The sequence below is a fragment of the Hibiscus syriacus genome, unplaced genomic scaffold, assembly GCF_006381635.1.
Source record: "Hibiscus syriacus cultivar Baekdansim isolate YM2019G1 unplaced genomic scaffold, ASM638163v2 tig00112737_pilon, whole genome shotgun sequence".
Taxonomy (NCBI): Eukaryota; Viridiplantae; Streptophyta; class Magnoliopsida; order Malvales; family Malvaceae; genus Hibiscus; species Hibiscus syriacus.
The window spans coordinates 320,541-343,708 of NW_024063391.1; the positions used below are offsets into that span (position 1 = coordinate 320,541).

A 23,168-nucleotide genomic window follows, 5' to 3' on the forward strand; every position below is an offset into this window, starting at 1 on the left:
GAAAGAGAACAAAACCTGATCCACCCCCATTATCACCAAGCTTTGAAAACATTAAACTGAGACGAACCATTACAAGTTAACCAAAATGTCATTGATTGATTCGAATGCGAAGATTCTTTTGAATTGGACCGACTTAATCAAAATAATCCTCTCAACGATATTTAGAAATAACGACAACCTTTTCAAAGGACGGATAGAAGGATTGTAAATCCAATTAAGTAATCACAATCAGATTTGTCGATCCTAGTCAACCAGCTTCAAGAAACATATCCACCACCAAATTAATACCTGAAATTACAACAAGTCGACATTTGAATACTTGACAGGCCCTGAAAATAAAGTTCTTAAATCTCTTAAATTCAATCGAAACACGTCTCCACAGCCCCTGCTTCCTCCTTGCCCACACCAACTACAAGGAACAGAACATCAACAGAACTAAAGACACCCTCCTTAAAGTAGTTAGTAATATTTTAAATATTTTTTAATTTATCAAACAACACCTTAAAGTAGTTAGTACTATTTTTTCCCATTTCGAGTTCATAATATTTACAGCAATATTAGTGCATAATTTCGAATATATTTTTAATGAGTCAAACTTAATTTAGTTTTTGTAATTTTAATAATAATGGTTTTGATAAATATGTTAAAGGAAATTTTCATTAGCAATGTAAATAGTTTTTGCACTCTTAAAATGGTAGAACTTATGTTCAAGCCTTGTAAATATTTTTATTTGGAGAGACAAATATAAACCTGGAACATGAACCATAAAAAGACATAAAAATATATATTTTTCGTTTATATTGATAAGTAATAATGTATATTTTTTACTCAACAATCATAAGAACCATTGTGTTTTCCCATATTTTGTAAACTAAAATAGGGGAACCCAACAACTGTAAATTATCTGTGATTGTGATTGAGCTAAACATATGCACATTATTCGATCATAGCACGAACCAAGCAATCTCGATGATAAAAGAATTATTGTTATTCTTAAGATCTCGGGTTTGAGCACCATGAATGTAGGAGAAATGAGCGTTTAATGTAAAATACGTGAGAGTTATCTTTCAACAGATATTATCTTATACTTATCATGGATTAATAATAAAAATCACGGTACACATACAATTTATTTGTGTCTAAACATATTTTTAAGGCTATCAAATTCATATAATATTTACCATTTAATAGGAAGTGTAAATAAGAAAAAAAAGAAGAAGAAAACTTGAGACAAGCATAGTAGTAACAAGAAGATGCATAAAATTAATGTAACATTTCAACTTTAGGGACAAAAGATGCAAGTCCAGCCGATATAATTTAATTACAATGTGAAAGAAAGCAAGCAACATAATAAAAAAGCACACAATAATAATTATACGTGCAATGAACATTGCATTAAAATCTTAGCCCAAACTACTACTTTTCAAACACTGTTGTAGGCTGCTCCATGCCCACTTGACTAACTTTTTTAACCCTTAAATTCTTGTACAAGTAATGTTTTGGCAAAGAAAATAAATTTACAAAATAAAAAGTATATTGAAATGCAGAAATACTGAAATTAAAATTTAATTTTTCATTTTTATTACTTATATAATTTTATTTGATAAATTTGAATTATAATAGTTAATTTAAATTTGAGTGGTAGATTTATCCAATACTTACAACAAAATTGAAGAAGAAATAATGAGATATAAATGAAATGGTAGGGCATATGCATATATATATATGCAGCAGCCCTAAGGTTAAAAGTATGTTCACTCACTCACTGCTGACATATGAACCATTAAACACAATCGTTTGCTGTCGTAAGCCCGTATCTGAATCTTCGCAGAAACTTTGTCCCACAAATCCTACAACCATGCTATATCTACTTTTGTCTTTTATAACACACTTGGACCTCACTTAAACTTTTATTTGTTTCTGTTATAAATATTTAAGGTAATTTACATTAATCATTGCTCAACTTTTTTCTCGGCTATCAAACTTTAAACTTTAATTTTATCACTAAACTTTTAAATTATTCATGCTTTGGTCATTCAATCATTTAACTTGTCTTATTTTTTTTCACGTAGATATCAACTCATATTTTGATCACCACTCAATGTGACCGACTGCCACAGCGGCTATTGTCGTTGACAACCGTTTGACCCTTTATATTTTGATCCCTTGGTTCCGAACAACCTTTACTTGAGACCCTCATAACCTTTAACCGAAATGAAACTCAAACCTACACAAAAATCAAAAAGAAAAGAAAAAGATTAAAACAAAAGAGAAAAGATGAGAGAGAATAAAGCAAAAAAAAAAAGAAAAAAGAGAGAGATGTTCATCATCTTATTTAACTCACTAGAGTCTTGAAGCTCAGGGCCTTGATCATGAATCCGCGTTAAAGGATATCATGGAGAAGGACATAGTTTAGATAGACCCATCCGATAGTTAATATGATAAATAGAGAGTTGTTAATGTTCAATTCTAACTCATTTCTAATTGTCTTTCAATTTTATTTTTAGTAGCTTTAAATTGTGCTTTGGAAATGACAATTTTGTCCTTATTATTTAACATATAAATCGTGGGTAATTTCATTCATTTTGCTTTATAAATGTAACACTCTAATCTGATCTGACCCAATATATGGATGATTAAAATGTCACATGGAACCACCTAAGTGGCTAACCATTTTTTGGAAATCATTGACCACTTTAGCATTCAAACATGATATGAAATACCCAAAGTAATATATGTTCACAAAATATAAATATTTAGAAATACATGGGAGCTCCCAACATTATTCTCCAAAATACATAAGTATAAAACATAGTTTATGACTCAAACAAAAAACAAGGTCTATGATAGTACATGTCCTCTACAATATTCGAGGCGTACTTTGAAGAAGGATCGAGTCTGGAAATTTGAACAATTTCGTACACTAATATAACACAATAAGAGTAAGCATCATGGTGTAGCTCGAGTCACTTAGCATCACGGAACTCATACCCCTATTTGCTAACTAAGAACCTTAGACGATACTTGGGTCACATAACATCAACGTCTCCCTATATCTCAAGTTGAGTCTGGGTCACATAGCATCAAAAGCTCACACGGCTAGTCTATTCCTCTAGAGTACTCGAGATATGATCAGGTCACTTAGCTTCATCACTCCATCCGACTAGCAATTTAAAGTACATAAGCATTGGTTTGGATATATCCGGATAATCTTTATTCTACCACACAAGTGTCATTCAAATGAATTGAGTGTCCTTGTCATTTTTCGAGCATCGTATAAATGCATAAGTCTTATGGAATCTTACCTCATTACCTTATGTTATTACACAATTTATTAGGGTGTTCCACTTGTAGGCTTATTGGAAGGTTTCCTCATCGAACCCCATTGGTTTCTCCTTCTAATTCCAAGCTAATGTTATAACCCAAACATTCACGAGGGTAAAGATACTCCTACTTGGGTATCAGTACTCCTCATGTGGTATCGATACTACCCTGAGTATCGATACCAAATTTACATTCAATATTTTGGAAAATCCCTCGGTATCGATATTTGTCTGGGAGTATCAATACTCTTTCTTCTAGCTATCGATACTTCATTGAGTACCGATACCAAAATTTCTTTTGATGTTTTGAAAAATACACCGGTACCGATACCCTTGTAGAGAGTAACGATACTATACCTTTGGTATCGATACTCCTTTAAGTATTGATACCAAAATCAGCATCAATGTTTCCGATCAAGTCCCTGAGTATCGATACTAGGCCCCGAGTATTGATATCACTTAAGAAATATTAATACTTCTTGATGGGATATCAATACTACCATCACAATTCCTTTGAATTTTACCCTCACTCGATGGGTAGTATCAATACCCTATACCTAGAAACTTTGTTTTCTCTTGTCTAATATCCTCTAATTTATTCATAAAGTGTCCCCAAGGCCCCCAAATGGTGTTTAAAGTTTATGTCTAGTTATAGGATCATGAAAGGTCATTGTTTTACACTCAAATAACAACAAATCACGTTTTGATTCTTTAAACCCCCTAGTGCACCCAATGGATCATAAACACAAAACAAGCAACCAATTACATATGTTGATCTACAAGCAGTAGAGGGAGGTTAGAAGTGTGTTACCTTTCACCTAGAAGCTAAAGAATCAACCCCAAAGTTCAACCAATGACCTCATTCTCCTTGTTCTTCCTCCTTGAGCTCTCTTCCAATTCTCTTACTAGAAAATCAATGGAAATGAATTATTAACTCATCTAAGAGCTTAAGAAAGGTAAGGATAAGATTGCTACAACTTATGAATGATTTAGATCCTTCCACAAATCTAAAACACAAAACCCTCCCTAAACTCAACCATGGCCAAACCTCAAGTTTGAAGACTTAAAATGGAGCTTGAATGATGGAGATTACTAAACTTACCTCTATATTTTAAAATTAGGATTGAGTACCAACAAAGTTCTCACATTTTCTTAAAGAAACCAAAAAGGAAGAAGGAAATTTGGATGGGAAAAAAACAATGGTGAGGAAAAAGAGATGTGAAAAAGAACTCCCTCTTTTGTGCTTCTCTAGCATAACCTTACCTTCTCATAAAATAAATTCAGCTTTTGAAATTCTTGAGGTGAAATTCATAGTTTTAGTCCTCCATAGTTTAACCCCAATTCAAAAACACTCTTTTTAAACCATTATAGGCTTTAACCAAGCCCAAAACACTTCATACTTGGACATGGGCTTCACACAAATTTATTGGGTTTATTTAAATTCTTTCTCATTTTAACCTGAACTCCTAACCCAAAAATCACGACGTTTCAATAAAACTCTACTTGGTTTTCACACATCATTTTTAAGTGTTGTTTTGAGTTAAGAGAAGAACAGTACAACCGCTAGTCCACTCCATGTTTCATGTGTACAAAATTTGAAGAGTCGTGTTAACCTTAGGGGGTCGTTCGTCCATTGTAGCGATTACACACATCGGGTGAATTCACTTATAAGGCAGTGTTTAATACTACGACACGACTGATTGGTTCTTCGCTTGTATATTTTATTTAATATTTTTTAGTTAGTATTGAAGTCTCGTTTTCTATCAGTCTATTTTCCAACAATTTAGAAGCCAATTCTTTATGCTAATATTGGACTATGACTTTGCCCATTATTTGCTCGTGTTGGGCTCAAAATTTGTGTTTTCAAAGAGATATTTGTTTACCGGAGAATCAATATTGTTAACTCATCCAAATAGAAAGCTTTCTTTAACTATTTCACAATTAGATGCATTCTTTCAAAGCTTAAGTAAATGACAGAAGTTAAAGTGCCTTAGAAGCCTAAGGCTAAACATAGAGAAAGGGAATTAAAGGTATATAGCATAGCAATATTAAAGGTTTGTTTTATGCATTATGATAGGTTTGGAAACAACATTATTGAACAACCATAGTCATAATATATGATATAATTCATCTCTTTGAAAATTGTTCGTCTGATTAATTATTCAAACCTAAAATTCTAATTGAAATTTAAAGAATAAAAATGAGACATTTATAGGAATCAACTTACCTTAGTGGTTAAAGGAATCATTGTTGTTCCTAGAGGTCACAGATTCGAGCAACAGCTGTTGTAGTAGGGTGATTGAGCGTTCATTATCAAATGGTTGAGAATATTTATAACATATACTACTTTGTAGTCACCTTAGCTTAACCAGGTAAAAAAATAAAAAGAAAAACAAGACGTTTATAGCTTTAAAAGTGATTAATGAGACGTTATTGAACATCTAGAAGTGGTTATGGGTTTTTAATGCATAATAATGCAAGAGATTAATGTATATAAATGGATTGGAAACGATTAATATGGGTCATTTTGATTATTTGCATATACATAAAACAATCAACTTTATTGCAACATATTAATGTAAATTCCTTAAAATCATTAAACGGTTATTGCATTGTCTAATGAAAATGCATTAAAATGCATGGTTACAACTGTTAATACATTAAAATAATTATATTATTTACTCCATTATGTGTGTTTAAGTTATAATACATTTATCTCTCGATGAAATTAAATTATGTGTAAGGTTGATAACGCATTTATAATCATTAAACCTTTGAACAGTAGAATGTTTGAAACCATTAATATAATTTAGACTTTAAAGATTTTTAAATATCTAAATTGATTATAGTTAATATGTGGAGATGGGTAACCATCTATTTTCATGTGAAGTAAAGGTGTTTTTCTCACAAAAATTGAGATGAAAATAATTATGAATTATTTTATCATACTAATAATTTCGTTTGAGAAATTTATAAAGGCGATAAAATAGTTATGATTTTGGAAAAGTAAAAGCTAATGATGATGATATTGGAAAACTCTCCAAATCAAATAGTTGTCAAATTATGGTTTGATTCAAACAAACTCTTGAAGATAATAAATAAAAAATTTAAAGATAAGGATCTTGTTATTATCAATAAATTATTTTGATTTTATTACTGTTAGTAAATTATTTTCGTGACTAATGATGCATAATCTTCATTTGAAATTTAAAAGATTCAAAAGAGATGTTGATTCAAATGAAGTGATTATCATGATAGATTTTGGGGTCATGCGGATTATGATGCAAAGATTGAAAATGTAGGTATGGCGAGAATGAACAAGTCTACTTGTGAATTATATTATGAAATTTAATGGATATAAAACTTAGTGGATATATTATGAAATGAGATAAACCACTGATAAAGATTAAGGTAGTGAATGAAAACCAAGACTAAGACAATATTGAACCCAAAATGTATATGCTTAATAAGATATTGTTGTGAGTATAAATATCAAGCATAATTCTTTAAGAGACCTTAAGAAAAAAATTCATAAATATTTTATTGGAAAGTAGTGTGATGAGTGTGAAATTGTATGTCTATGATTGTTTTTATGAAGACCTGATATGTAAATGTGTCTAGCGTACCACCTCTCTTTCTTAAAGACCTACATGGTGCATTGTTCATTACTATGCTCACTATTTCAATTTATAAAATACTATGACGAGTTAAGATCTCTTTAAACTTAGTGTAGAAGTTAAAACAGTGGAGGTTAATTTGATAGAATAGAATATCAAATTTAGTTGTAGCAAATAAATATGTGATGATCTCTTTAAGGTTAATATGTGAATAATATGAATGGGAATATGATAGACATTAATGATACTAAAAGATTGGTTGTAGCTATTAAATCTTTTTTTTCCTAAGTAGATGAAATAAAATAGTTTTTCTATCTCAGGAGTTATGTTAAAATCTCTTGTAATAAACTTGAGATTATTTTCATTTTGTTAGGAAAAGTTGAAAAATCCTAATAATATTTTTATAATATTCCTAAACACTTTTTATGAAGAATTAGTAAAACTAAAAGTCCTTTTTAATGAGAAAATAAATGAATAACTATTGATAAGATATAAGGAATTTCATTAGTGATTGAGATTATACATACTAATCTTAATGATTATTAAATTTTCAAATATTTGAATATTTGAAACCATAACGGTTGGTAACTCCAAGTATAGTTTTATGGTTAAAACCCATAACAAACTTTACTCTAAGTATAATTGATTATATGTGTAAGAGAATTTGTTTACAGATTGTCCAAGACACTTAAAAATTTATTTATATTCTAAAAATGTTAGAAATATGAAATTGTCTTAAAATGATGACTAAATTCAGAGAGGAACATAATTGACCCGCTTACCAAAAGATTAAAGTCAAAAATTGGTTCTTGATTCATCGTGGGGATATATCTAAAGCCCATTGGTTAAAGAATTCATGGTGGATACCCGATTTAGTTATCTAAGTTTAATGTGGAGAAACGAACTCATAAAAAAAATTCATAGTGTACATTTCTACCTATCTAACCCTATGATGAATAATGTACAGGCTCATAACGAGTTTAATTGCTCTTAATAAATTCATAACTCAGGTTTTGGATGATTTTAGTAAGAAAGACTTGATGAATTTAACGATTTTGGTTGAATATTTACTCTTAATAAGTTCATAACCTAGTGTTGAATGGGTAGTCCTATATCGAAAGGAAAGATGAACTTGCTGCTAGAGAGGATTAGTTTTCTTAAATTCTTAACAAATTCAATCCCAAGAGTTTGGATGATCCTATTTGAGAAGGACTTATTGAATTTACCGTTTAATAATGTTTAGTGTTATTCTTAATGATTTCTTATCACGGAGTTAATGTGATTCATTTAAGTTGAACTTGAAGAAATTCACATTATTTATTGTGAGATTGAGCTCGGTAAAACCTCTTAATTATATCATGTTCCAATTTTGGTTGGTTTATGTTGAGATAAACCTAATGAAATAACCTACGTAAGTGAGAATGATTATCACCTTCTATAAAAAACTTCGGACCATTTTTCTAGTACATTTACTAGAATCTGTAGGAAAGATGTCTATATATATATATAGACACGTTGCAGACTTAGGTGGATGAAGGGTTAGTTGTGTGTTATGAGTTCACTCTAATCTTAGAAAGTTCAAGATTGATTCACTTATTTAAGAGAAAAATTACTCAACATCATTATGTACTAGTTCCATATATGTTCATTAGGGGTGTTAAAAAACCCCAAAATTATTAACCATGACCATTATATTTAACAGGTTAATTAAATAAACTGTTAATACTAAACGGTTTTGGTTAACCAAACCGCTAAAAATGATGGTTAACGGTTAAGGTTACAAGTACAAATTTTGATAAACGGTTAACCAACTAAATTTATAATTATAGTTCTAATTTATTGTTTTTTACACAAATAACTTAATATAATTTTCTATTATTTATAATTTATATATATATTTAATAAAATGTATATACAAATAACTTAATATATATATTTTTATTATTTTTAATCTTTTATTTCTTTGGAAATATAGAAACATACTTATTGTCTTACACTAATATAATTATGTGTTTATTGTTTGGTACTAAGATATTAGTAGATGTATATATTTACACTGGTGTAAGTATGTATTAAGCAATACACCAATGTAAGTATGTGTTAAGTGCTACACTTTTTTATTTTATTCGCTTGCATGTGTAAGTATGTGTTAAATGCTACACTTTTTTGTAGTATGAACTATAAAAAAATGAAAAATAATTCTAATAGGTTAACTTGTAATTGAATCATTAATAATGGTTAACCATTAGCGGTAAACGATTTCTTAACAGTTAGGTTACAGTTACAAAAATCTCATAACTGTTATAACAGTTAATTGGCCGTCTAGGCTAAACGGTACAGTTAACTATCCATGAACAGCCCTAACGTTCACTAGTGCTTAAGCAACTAATCTAGCTATTTTCTTTTTGTGTTTTAACTTCGATGCTCTCATTTCTTTTTCGAAAGATTTCTTTCACATTAATAAGGGAATGTTTTTAATACTTAATTGTAACTCATTTCTAAATGCCTTTTAGTTCTATTTTTAATAGCTTTAAATTATGATTTGGAAATGATGATTTTGTTCTCACTATTTAGCTTATAAATAGTGGGCAATTTCATTCATTTGGGATATTCCTAAGCAAATATTTTCTTTATAACATTCTCTTTGGTTTTCATAAACCTTTTCTCAGTTTTGTTTTAAGTTAAGAGATGATCAGCACCACCGCAAGTCCACTCCATGTATCGAGTGTACAAAATTTAAAGAGTCGTGCTAATCTTACAGGGTTGTTAGTCCATTATAGCAATTACACACATTGAGGCGAATTCGCTTATAAGGCAGTTGTTAATAGAACGACACAATTGATCGGTTATTTGCTTATATATTTTATTTAATATTTTTCAGTCATTGCTAACGCCTCATTTTGCAGCAGTTTATTTTCCAATATAGAGTACTTTAAATTTGATTTTCAGATGGAATATTGGTGGATCTTCAATGATCAAAGCCTCCATTTGAAGATTCCTATGGTATAGAGTCCCCTCTTGGGATAGATAACAACACATCCCCATTCGCGCTCCATCCAACGGTGAACAATAAAGATTAGAGAATAAGGAATCAAAGGTTCAATGTTATATTCGTAAAATTTGAGGTTTTATCCAATCTAACGAAAGCCATACTCGGGTTCAGGGTGGCGAAACAAGTTTGGTAGGATATTGTAAGGACTCGTTAACAACCACCAATGATAGCTAATTGTGGCCGGTGTGGTGGTCCATTTCGACAAGCGGTGACCAAAATCTAGGCAAATTGAGAGAAAATATGAGTAAAAATGAAGGGAACATAAAAAATAACTTTTATAGGATCTAAAAATGATTTTGTTTTGGTGTAAATTTAACTTTTTTAAAACTACACTATATTGGTGTCATATGCCATGTCATATTGTTAGTAATTATTTAACAACATAGTTATCAAAACAGAATCAAGTTGAAAGTATAGCGATAAATTTAAGAATTTATAAAGTTTACAGACCAAAATAGGAGTGAAAACAAAATGTAGTGACCAATCAGACTATTTACTCTCAAATTCCTTCAACTGTTTGGCAGGGGAGCTATAAATAGTTTAATCGTCCGAAATTGACTTTTACTCTTTCAATTTTTTACTTAATACTCAACTAGATTTGTTTGCGAGTTGGGCCTGAATTTTTCTATCTCGGTCTGGTTGAACCCAAATCATTGTTTGTATAAAATTAAGGTTAAATTCTATTTGTGGTGATTCGGGTTTTAAGACAGTTGCATTTTAGTCTCCGAAATAAAAATAATATCATTGCAATCACTAATCAGATTTGTTTAGAAAAGCATGATAGGCTGAGGAATACATATATTGTTATATCTTTTGAATGCTTGATATGACATGTATATGTACATTAGAAAATGAACTTTGTAAATGGTGCAAATATGCTAAATGATTAATCTTTTGATGTTAATTAACATGTATATACTTTGTATGTTGGATTAATGATGTATTTAAATGAGTGTTTATATTAAATTTTGACTATATATGTTTCTTAGAGTTTAAAGTATGGTTTCTTGAAGCTATAAAATTGTTAATTTGGTATTTTAGATGTTTGAGTTTCAAAATTCAGCAACACAACTTCAATACCAAATTCCAGTAGACTCTATGGGTATTGAAATCATGTTCTGGGTTTCGAGATGATTGGTATCAAAACCACCTAAGCAACCCTAAATCTTGCAAAATTAATGTTTTAATCCACTTTTATGTTCTGTTATGAAATATTACCCTCGTATTTGATATGTTTTACGAATAGGTCCTATAATGATAAATGATAATTGTGTGATTATTTGATAGTTTGATTTAGCTCAGTTTTAAATAAATTTAAATTGTGATTAGTTAATATAACATTTTCAACTTGACTTTTGATTAAGTTGGATTAGGGATGTTACACTCACTATGAAGTACGCCGGGACAAAGATTCACATTTTTTATCCTTTGACTAAATGATTAAATACAACAAGTGGTTTATGATTCATCGAGGGGGTGAACCTTAAGTCCATTGACTAAGGAATTTGGGAGGGATACCGAACCTAATTTTCTGGGTTCCGTAGTCAAATAAAATCATGAAAGATTAAATCTTGTATTTACTCTTAACGAATTCATAACTTAGAATTTCAGTGGTTCTATTTAGACGGTTTTGATGAATTCATCAAATTAAAAGGATGAATTACTAATTGTTTTTATCATATCTTAGGATTTTTTTGCACAAACTAATTTACTTTAGTGGTTAAAGGAATTGTTGTTCTTCATAGAGCTCACAGGTTCGAGCACCGATGGCTACAAGTACAACAGGGTAATTGAGTGTTTCCTGTCAAATGGTTGAGAGAATTTAAAACAAATATTACTTTGTAATCATTTTAACTTAATAAAAAAAATTGGTTGTTTTTTTATAGCGTCTATCGGCGTCTCAAGATATATTCGCTAAATTGTTGATATATAATAAAATTCAATTGAACATGATATCAATCGTGTATTATTGGTTTTAATATTTTGAACGTCTTATTTGTCACTGCTCCTATTTAATAAACCATAAGATTCCAGGGTGGACAAGGACTTTTATGTGCATTTACTCAAAGCAGGTTTCAGTTTAACATTAGTTTTTTGGTTTAACTATGAATATTTGATTAATTGATTTATTAATCTATATAGAATACTGTAAAAGTTTATTACGAAGACGACCCTTCCAAATCGATTTGTTTTATTTATAACATTAAAATTCTAATTGCTAATCTTATTTAATAGATAAAACGTCTCATTCTACTAGACCAATATCATTAATAAACCAAATAATTTATTTTTCTCAACCAATGCTTGCAGCTTATTTTGCAAATAAAGAATATCGTTGGGTTAAACTATTTGGCAGGTCTCTGCACTAAAGTCTAAGAGCAAATTTGTCCATCTACTATAAAATGAATAACTTAGTATTTGTAAATTTAATTTAACTTAAAGGCATTTAAATTCCTCAAAAAGTTTCAAAAAAATTTAATGTGATTTTTAAATTGAGAAGAAAAAATTAATTCATCATTTTGATCAATGAAATCAAACTTTGGTCTTATGATATTAACGTGGTGGTGCATGGTGCTGACATGACGGTTCATGGTAGATGATGACATGACATAGAGATTAAATTGAATTTTTTATCGAATTCAATGGTCAAATTGATTTTTTCAAAAATATTTGAAGGTCTTAAATACCATAAAGCCATTTAATTTTGAAGCAACAAGTAAAATTGTAAATAGCGATAAAGTTGTACGGTAAAAAAATGATATGACATGCACTGAAGTGATCCGATCAATTTAATACTTGTCATGTTTTAAGAAATGTTAAATTTAATTTTTTTTAAACTAATCTTTATGTTCCACGAGACAAGTAAGAATTTCTTAAAAGGTTATTGTTGTTTAAAATTTAATCCATTGCTTCAAAAATAAAGGTATGCAGACTAAATTTTTCTCAGGTTCACTCAGTTTCCAGCTAATGCAGGATATTGTTGCAGCACTTCCGATGCAAAGTTACCTGACTTAACCAAGTTTATTAGTAGAGTATAATTTTCTTAAATTGTTATTGTACAGTCGCAATAACTATAATGATTTTAGAAACATCCGTTATATTCATAACCGTGATAAATGCAATATACTTGAAAATACAATCACAATCGTAATTTAAATCCCTACAATAGAGTATATCATAACTTTACGGGATGGGCTTATAAAGAAAGGAACTAGTTACTATTTTATTCAAGAGTTTAGTGCATGTTGATGTTCCAGTTGAATTGTTTGAGCAAACAATGAGTGGAAGGCCAGAGGCAGAGCCGCTTCAGCCGCAGGTATTCTGGTTCTGTATCTGCGCACTGTACACACCACTATACTAATAATAATACTATATCCTATGCTACAGTCTTTTCATCTGTCTTGCTCTTGAACTTCCCCATTCACTTTTTAGTTAATAGCAGTGAGTGGAAGTCTGGAATCCTTCAATGGTGGAGCTGTTGATGTTGCTTCATATTCCCCCAATGTGTGCTTTACATCTCCATTGCCTAATTTTGCTGTTTTTGCTTCCCAAAACGGCTTCAACAATTCCTCAAATGGAGGAGTTTTGAGTTCCTCAATTGATGACAAGCTCGGTAGGTTAAACGCCCTCTTCCTCGGTGTTGTACACGATGGGTTGTCCACCTGTGATTATGAGTTACCAAACAAAATGAAAAAGGTGTTTTATCAAACGCTGTTTCAGATGGCATTATTCTGTACTATCTTACCATGTATTCCTCCTCCACACATTTCCCTGCATTCTCTGAGATTTCTACAGTCTTGTGGTGGTGACCACCCTTCAGCTCTCTCAATTCTTCACGACAAGGAATGATGATGGAATTCATGTTCGCACATGCTTCGTGATCAAGTTGTAATGAATCTGCCACCATTTTTGTTCATCAGTTGTATTCTTTTTTTATGATCGAATTGAGCTGGTTTAGGTTCCGGTTCGGGTTCGAATTAACTGGATAAGGATTTTTGAGAATCTAGATACTTACGATCAATGGATGTTAGACAGCTGTTGTTTACAGTGTCTACATCTTCAAGAGCAGTGGACACGGCACCGGAAAACTGATCTCGGAGAATTTGATTGGCTTCCATCCCTCCCCTAAATTGAATAAAGCTAACAAAGATCAGTGATCTATGGCTGAAATTTTTCTAAAACACTTTTGAGAAAATAAAGCCCTTACCTAACAATGGAATCCACAGGATCAACGTTTCTCTTTTCTAAACTGATAACGGATTCCTGAGCATTCCTCCATTGTTGAGCACTCATCTTTGCTTTCTTCATGCTGCAACAAGAATTTTGTAGGATGTTCAGTGCATACTAAAAAAATAAAATTCGAAGCAGAAAATTGATGCCAGGGAAAAAAACAACGCATACTACAACTCTCTTGGATACTTATTGTGTGGGGATAATACCAAAACAAGGAATCATCTATTTTGTGTGCCAATTTTCAAACCAACACATGCAGCATGACTCTTGGCTGGTAGTTTTGGATTCGGCTGTATACTTTTGTCTTGCCTAGAACTTGTATGTTTACATGATTTGACAGGAATGCAATGGAAGACTTCAGGGAAGAATGGCTTGATCACCAGTGGAATTATTTCAGTCGATCACTCAAGCAACTAGAGATAGACTGATTAACTTAATGCCTTTTTATTGTTGATTGGGGAATAGGTACTTAATGCATGTAGTATGGCTACGTACCCTATAAGAGTGGAGTGGGTTTGTTGTAACCCTTGTCAAGCTTTGCAGCAAAACTTTGTTATAGATAAATAAGATTTTTACTTATCCAGGAAAAAAAAGGTAAAGAGAAAACAACCCATACCAGTTTTGAAGAACCTCTTGCATATCTTTCTTTCCGCTTTCGACAGCAGAAGAATCTTCAATGTAATGGGATTCTGTGCTTTCCATGTGAATATTCCATTCCGTTTTAACAACAGTAGTGGACTGTTGCATGGTAGACATTTCTTTCTGTAGCTCACTTGTTTTGCTGGACACGTTATCCCGGAGATCATGGACTGCCATTTGGACCTAAAAAGAAAAAAAATAAATAAAGGATTTTATTCCCAAAAAAGTTATCAAACACAGATCAAGAACGCCCAGCTCATATGAATATTGAAATTAGCAGTTATATATATAGGTACCAGTTTTTTCTTCCTAACACTTGAAGCTGCAAGCAGTTCTGCCACCTTTTGTAGCATTTGCTTCTCTTCATTAGCGGCACATTCCTACATGTATCATAGATTTGAATTGAACTTGATGGTTACCAGCTTTAAGAAAGCAAATTTTTCGGAGTTAAGAACTATTAAGTACCTCAAACTTCTTTTCAAATTCAGACAGTTTGTTGTCATTCATTATTTGTGCTTCTTCCACAATTTTGGTCAGCTTGGATACATGCATGTCTAAAGTCTCGAAGAAGTTAACTGTTATTATAGAAATAGACCTTGCATTGTCTACTGCCCTGGTGTGTGCCTGTAGATATAGAAAAAAGCGAGTCCACTACCAACACCTCTCAATTACTGATTAGCTGAGACACAAAGCAAAAAATTATAAACCTCGTACTGTTGTCGTGCAAATGCAGTTAGCTTCTCCTCTTGCTTGTAAAGACTACTTTGAAGGTCATCAAGTAACGCTTCAGCCTCAGAAGTAATTCCTTTGAACAACTGAATCATATAAATAACATCATAAGCAGCAGAAGAAGAAAAGTAAAGTTCACTTCAAAACTTAACTATCAGAATACTGCTTACATCTTCCACATCATGTGAATGCTTAGAAACTTCAGAATTTAGATCACCCAAAGTTGAAACAAAATTTCCATCACGTTTTGAGGCTATATTATCCAAAGTTTTGACACCCGAACCATACATTCTCTTCAATTTCCCTAACCTTCCTCGAAGTTCTTCTGTAGCCTGCAGGTATACAAAGGATAAGCTATTAGAGGCTGTCAATCTAGTCCTGAATATGTTCAAATATGCTGTTGAAACAATACCTCTGACTTGGTCGATACAAAGGAATGCATATCTTTTTCCATGTGTTTGAGTTGCTGCTCCTGTTGAGTCACAGAATATGCCACAGTCTTGTGCAAGATATCAAGCTGCTGAGTCAACTGGGACTGGAACTTTCGAATAAGTGTTTTGTTTCCATCCTCAATTTTATCCTTCCTTTCTGAAAACCAAACAACATTTGGAAAACATAATCTTTATGGAACAATTCTTTATATAACAAGTGTACTCTGAAGGATACTAACCGATCTTGGAAAACAAATCTGAGACATCTGTTGCAGCATTTTCGAGCTCTGCTCGGAGTTCAATAGCACAGTTAACAAGTGTTTTCTCTGAAATTTTAGCAATGGCCATATTTAGTTTCAGAAACATATTAAATAAACAAGCATGAATTCAAACTAAAAAGTGACAGAACACCCATGAAAATGAAGATAAAGAAAAAGGAAAAATTGCTCATACCAGAGAAGTTGCTGAAGCAACCTCCAACTCACCAGATTTAAGGATATTGGATATCAAAAATTCCTTCTCTTTAATAGTTGCATTTGCTTGCCTATGTTTGTCTTCAAGATCAAACAATGCATATTCAGTTTCCTCAAGCTTTTTCTGGAAGAAAGAGGAAAAGAAAAAAAATAAGAGAGAGCCTAATATGGCACTTGTAAGTTGACCATAAAAAACTGTAATACCTCTTTCTTTTCAAGTTTCTCACTTAAATCTGCAGCCAACAGCTGCTGTGAATTGTAGAGTTCCTGAAGCTCAGTAATTTGCTGCAGAAAATAAACAAAGAATACTTAGCTTGACCTCTAAATCCTATATCCCAAAAGAACTAAACAGGTAATTTTGTAGAAACATACCTTCTCCTTGGATACTGATTCAAGTTCCATGCGCTCAATTTTTTCAGCCACAGCCTGAGGTAAAAGTTAATATTTCTTAGTAACACTAATAAAACTCAATCCTCCATGAAACTTGGGACAAACAATTCTACCAGTCAACCGTATGGTTTGAATCCAACCTTTTTCTCTGCTTCATCCTGGAGAAAACGATCTCGAGGAATGTAAATTCCATTTTTTTTCTCTTGCAGAGTACACCTCTAATTAAACATAATATAAGGAAGCAAAAAGCATCACTTATAAGAACCAATTGATGATGTCATTAAGTATCTTGGCAAACATATGTTAAAGTCAACTACCTTGCTTCAGCCGATCAATTTCAGAATATAAATCTTTTATTAAAGCAGACTTCATCATCTTCTGGTTAATCTGTAATAGTAACAAATTTCAATTATTCATCATGTTGCGAAGAGAACAAATATTTCAGTTTTGTATGAAAGAGAAATGAGACATGATTCAGATTTATAATATGAGTATTATCAATAAAAAGCTCGAAAGGTGATTTGTAAGACTAATCCATTGACCTCTGGTTTGTTCTTGATATTCTTGGCACGATGTGCATAATCTAAAGTGCTGAGTGTCTCTTCCAAACAATGGATGGATGGTGATATGGTGGCAATAATACATGTTTTTGTTTTTCCTCCCAAGGAATCCCTCAATAGCCTTGTTAGTTTGCTATCTCTGTCATTTGCAAATATATATATACATATATTATTTATCCAAAAGCCAGATGCTATGGAGAAACTCTCATCTATGGATAATCCGTACCTGTAAGGTACATGACCAGAGTGCTCAACCAGTGCATTGATTACACACGACCAAGAGTGAGCAAGCTTTTATTAATCTCTCCAGCTTCCCTGGCTCTGCCCTGTAAGAGTCAATGAACTTAGGATCAATGCTTAAAAGGTTCAGATATCCTAACATAGACAACACCAAATCAAAGTCTTAATAGAGAGTGCAACATAGAGAGAACTTTAATTTGACTACACAAGACTCATAGCACAGACGTTCACTCTTCAATCATCCCAAGAAGGTTTTTCATTTGACTGCATAAAACTCCTTACACAGACATTCACTCTTCTGTCATCTCACACATTTGGCAAAGCAAATATCACACTCCGGATGGTGGTAATACAATACCTCTCTTGCACCAGAACGTGAAATATTCTCAGAACCAGCAAGATCAACAAGATTTAGCTTCCCACATTTAATCATCTCTTCCCCCTCTGGAGTACACTCCTTAATATGGATTGTAATTGAAAATATAGAATGAGAGCGACTACTTTGTTTATTGAGTAGAGTTTCAGCTGTACGCCTTTTAGCAGAGCCTTTTTCCAAAATTTTGTAAATTTCATTAGCAGTTGTTACTATCTCTTCTTCCAAGCCTCTGACAAAAACTCCCCCTTTTCCATCTTCCATAAGAGCAATGGGTTTCTTAGTTTTATCATCAAAGAATTTTGTAGTTTCCTCTGGTGCTAGAAGATCAGATATTTCCTCATTGTAAAGCTCTAGAAACGTGACCTTCATGCTATATTCAGCATTCTGAGCTTCTAATATATCAAAAAATTGTTTAACAGCTCTTGGAATAACACCTGCATCACTTGGGAATTCCCCATTCTGCATAGAATCACAAGTTCATTTAGAACTGAAAGCAATCAAAGGATCATGGAATTCATTCATGGAGTTGAAAATTTGTGTTCAAATTTCATCTTACATACAAATTGTGATGATGAAAACCCATATATTCTATATAAATTATTTAAAACTCAATATGTTTATATATTTGAAAGACACAAACATGAACTTAAAACTTACAATAAGAATTTCAAATTCACAACTAAATAGGCATAAAAATCAATAAATTTGAAAAATAATAATGAATGTAACTGTTTTACCACACAAACTATACTATTTTTTAAACGCAAGTTCCCAAATGCAACCTTAACAACTAGAAAAAAGCGCACCTTTTTCCTTGCTCCTCCCTCCATTGTGTATGTCTTTCCAGTTCCTGTCTGGCCATATGCAAAGATAGTGCAATTATAACCCTCAAGAACTTCATTCACAATTGGAGACACAGCTAGATCAAATAACTCCTTTTGCTGAGACGATGGACCAAAGACCTATAAAAAAAAACAATCTCCAACATTATAAATTGACTCATAAATTTTCAAATCCTTCTTTACCTTTTCAAAACCCAAAAAATAAAATTCAATTTTGAAATCCATCAACATTTCCTCAAGAACCAAACAATTATTTGTAAAAAAAAAAACAAAATTTAACCTCCAGTCAGTAAAAAAAGGAATTTATAACAAAAATGCAACCTTATCAAAAAGAAAGGTCCTATCAATTTGCTTATTAGCAATACTCTGTACAGCACAAACTTCTCTTCTGCTTTCATTACACGATATCACCACCGGAGTATTTATTCTTGCTTCATCTTCACTCAGTGGCCTACAAGGGGGGTAAATTGTCATTATTAATTTTATACATTTAACTAAACACTAACTGGAAAGTAAAAAGGAGAGAAAACTGACCTGCAACGTAAAATAACCTGAACGTTAACGCCTTTGTCTCTATCATGTTTGGAGCTTGAATTGGAATCGGCAGATCGCAGATCTCGCACTGATTTATCGTTTGAACGTGGAGTTTGCGATGGAGATAGCGATATCAGTCCTCCTCCTCTTCTTTGCTGCTGTGTAGATTCCATTACAGATAACTCTAACGACTCAGAGATTCAATGACTGTGTAACTACACCCTGAGCGATTTCGGATTCAGTGAAAATGACGTGGTATTTAGTTCAGGATTTAAATGCATATAAGTTTCTTAAATGAATCTAAAACTTTTAAGTACATTCGCTGACTGAAGAAAAGCTAAAACTCAGTGAGTTAACACGACACCAATGTATCATTAATTCAGTCACAGAAGATCAATTTTTTTAATAAATTGAAACAAAAAAGAAAGAGTAAACTATACACAGATTTGGAAGAAAAATATATTTTACCTCTTCAGTGTAAAAAAAAGATAAACAAAAATGTGATCGAAAATTTGTATACAGATTTGGATCGGAATCAACCAATTTAGAGTTTCTAAATATTAAACAAAAAGAATCGGCGATGACAATCGATTAAAAGGAAACTTACAGTGTAAATAAATGCCGGCGAGTTGAAAGGAAATTTAAATGCCAACTATAAAGTTGAGAGTTTTAACTTTTAAAGTGTGGTGTGAGAGAGAAGTGACGGAGCCCGGAGCTTTTGGTTTGATTTTGACGGCGTTAATGTGGATAAACAGTGAAGGAATGGCAACGAAGTCTGGGGAATGTTAGCTTAACGGCGTTAAAGGAGATCCGTACATCGTAATATCCGACCGTTATAAATGGAAACGAAAAGCTAAGGTTGTGATTGGTTGGGAGAATATGAGATTCTCATGGAAATAGAATCCACATTCTCCGTTTGGTTGGTCGAGAATGTTATTCCTGATAATCTTACATTATCAATAGTTAAATGTTTTAGATATATTACCGGGAATGTCATTACCTCACTTTCCTTAGGTATTGTTGGATTATCGGCGTTTTGAACTAAAATGTCCTTATATTTTTTTTTCAAAAATATCATTATTCTGTTATTGAATAATAAAAATTCTACGAATGTTAAATTACAAATTTATCCTTAAACTATTTTAGATTTACAAAAAAATATATAATTAAAATTTTATATGAAGTTCAGGGGTTAAAATAAAATTTTATCCTTTCATTAAACCTTTTTATATTTTCAATTTTATAAAAAAATTATATAAATATTATGAATTTAATTTTTTTTAAAGAAAATATATAAATATTTTCCAATTTAATAAAAAAATATATAATAAGGACAATTTGGTCAAATATACATTCTAATAATATTTTATTCCTTTAACCAAATACGATAATCTTACATTCTTGCTAAACTAACCAAATACAACATTCTCAGTAATCCTATTCCCTGGTAATCTTTTATTCCCACTGGTAATCTTACATTCCGTAAACCAAACGCACCCTAAAAGCCAACGAGATAATAGGAATCCTCTTGAAATATATGAAAGAATGTGTAGAATATATATAAGGTAAAGTACATAAATGATCCATCGACTATAGAATATTATTTTATTAAGTCCTTTAGTAATAAATGTTATAAAATGGTTCTCTGATCATAGGACGTTACTTTCTTGAGTCCATCGACTATTAAAAGTTACCAAATGGTCACATAACTATTCATATGTTCCAAAATCATCCCTTAATTAAAAAATTAATGGCAGTCTGAGTTGAACGTTGACATGTTGATTGTGATATGAATATGATAGTCGTTTGAGATTCTAGGATCATATTTTATTATATGAATAAATCAGTGACTATTTTGTAACTTTTAACAGTTGATGGACTCAAGAAAATAATACCATATAATTGTAGGATCATTTTATAACTTTTAAAAGTCAATAGACTTAATAAAGCAGTACCTTATAGTTGGAAGATTGTTTATGTACTTTACCCATACATATATATTGGGTTTATAATTTTTTATTCAAACAGAGGCCAATAATCTTATTAAAAAATATTTGTTTATTAATCTAAGGTGATTACAAGAGGTAGTATATATTATAAAAGCTTTCAATCATTTGAAAATGAATGTTTAAATATCTTGTAATCGCTGGTGCATGAAATCGGGACCGTTAGAAATTACGTTCATTCCTTTAATCACTAAGTTTGCTTGATTCGTGCAAAAATAAATATTTAAAATTATAATGAAAGGCTTACAACTATAAGCATACATTAAACACATAACCATGACACATTTTTTATATATAATCATTACACAATAAGCTAGTTATTTGAGATCCATGATCATATAAGAAAATGTTAAAAACTCATCCAATAAATTGAATAAAAAATTGATACCAATAGATTTAACTCTATAGTTAAGTAACCCATAATAGGAGATTAACCGATTAAAAGATCACCGACAATCACAAATTAGAGTTGAGTGTTATGAGACAATTATCTTCGAATGTCAACTACGTATTCAATTCCAATTTGAGAGTCCAAAGCAAGAAAGATTAAAAAGACAATAAATAAGCTCATTTTGATTAATCGAGACGCACTACAAGAAAAATGGCTTTTTGCGGCTTTTTTTACCTATAGCGGCGTTTATAAGCGCCGCTAAAAACACATGTAACATTATGACAAACGCCGCAAAAAGTGCCGCTGAAAAAAGCGCCGCTAAAGTTCGCGGCGTTTGTGTACAAAAAACGCCGCAATAGGTGATGATATATAGCGGCGTTTGTTCACAAAACGTCGTAATAGGTGTTGCTATGTAATAAAAACGCCGCAATAAGTGTTGATTTTTAGCGGCGTTTTTCTTACAAACGCCGCAAATAGATGTTGATCTTTAGCGGCGTTTTTCCCACAAACGCTGCAGTAGTTGTTTATATTTAGCGGCGTTTTTATCACAAACGCCGCAATAATTATTGAAATTTAGCGGCGTTTTTTCCACACAAGCCGCAATATGTGTTGAGATTTCCCGACGTTTTTTCATACAAACGCCGCTAAAAGATCGATACATAGCGACGTTTTTAGGATACAAAAAACCGCTAAAAGATCGATATATAGCAGTGTTTTTTTAAAAACGCCGCTAAATAACACAGAATTTAACCAATTTAAAAATTATGTTCGATTACCCCAAATCTGTTATTTCAACCTGTTCCATTATCCAACAAACAAAACAGCAATAACATCAAACTATATATCCATAACAAGCAACATCAAATCCAATATAATAAATAAAAGTTTTCATTAACGTAATATAAGTTCAGTTAAACACGGTTCAGTAACATTAACAGAATGTTCATAACATAAATGAGACTACGATGGTGGATTCTGAGGTTGCGTTTTTTGTATCATCAGCATCATATCATTGAGTCGTTTTTCAAATTCTTCACATCTCTGCTGATATGTTGCTTCTCTATGTGCTGCTGCTGCCTCTCTCTGTGTTTCCGCTGCTGCTCTCTCTGCTTCTCTTGCTTCATTTTCCGCTTTCAAGTTAGCCATTTGTTGATCCATCTCAGCCAACTTTTCTTTTAAACGACTACTAATTGGGAAGATCGAGACTGTGATGACATGTACTGTGATGAACTGGATCCAAAATATTTAGTGGGAGTAACGAATGATCCTTGACAGCGCACCCGACCATATTACATATTATGGCGTTTATACAAAAACGCATGTATATCCCCA

The 23,168-nt window shown here is 31.8% G+C and overlaps 1 pseudogene; it reads right to left on the minus strand.

Annotated features, from left to right (window-relative positions):
- Nucleotides 1-13,418: 13,418 nt before the first annotated feature.
- LOC120182700 lies at nt 13,419-19,655 on the minus strand (annotated as a pseudogene).
- Nucleotides 19,656-23,168: the final 3,513 nt, after the last annotated feature.